Source organism: Gavialis gangeticus, unplaced genomic scaffold, assembly GCF_001723915.1.
Source record: "Gavialis gangeticus isolate Ggan-Ray unplaced genomic scaffold, GavGan_comp1, whole genome shotgun sequence".
NCBI lineage: Eukaryota > Metazoa > Chordata > Crocodylia > Gavialidae > Gavialis > Gavialis gangeticus.
Window position 1 is genome coordinate 20,080,316 of NW_017729026.1, and position 352 is coordinate 20,080,667.

At 69.0% G+C, this 352-nt stretch overlaps 1 protein-coding gene across 2 annotated transcripts in view; it reads right to left on the minus strand.

The window, feature by feature from the left end:
* The window catches only part of LOC109299575 (dermatan-sulfate epimerase), a 435,657-nt gene that overhangs the window by 72,347 nt on the left and 362,958 nt on the right, over nucleotides 1–352 (minus strand). Inside the window, exon 1 of one of the 2 annotated variants that reach the window (XM_019520063.1) lies at nucleotides 287–346. The exons of the other annotated variant lie outside the window; for it this stretch is intronic. The gene's annotated coding sequence lies outside the window, so the exon portion shown is untranslated. Of the gene's footprint in view, nucleotides 1–286; nucleotides 347–352 lie in introns of those variants that run through there. 2 annotated transcript variants of the gene reach the window in all.

The following is a 352-nucleotide window of genomic DNA, read 5'->3' on the forward strand; positions in this document are numbered from 1 at the left end:
CTGCCCCCGGGCCGGCTCTGCGCCGGGATGCGCGGGGCTGGGCGGGCAGCGAGACCCTCCTCCGGGATCGGCCCCCACACGCACACACGTCCGACCACGTACACACACATGTGCGCAAACACACACACACACACACACTTGCGTACGCACTTGCGCACATAACCACAGACACTCGTGCACGCACACTCATGTGCACGCACACACACTTGCATACACTTGCGCGCACATGCACACCCACCCACGCACATATGCGCACACGTACACCGCCGCAGCCCGCGCCCCTTACCTCTCCGCGGTCCCGTGGGCAGCCCCGGGCTCCCGCGCTGCCCCGGCCGGGCCGGCCCGCCTGGCT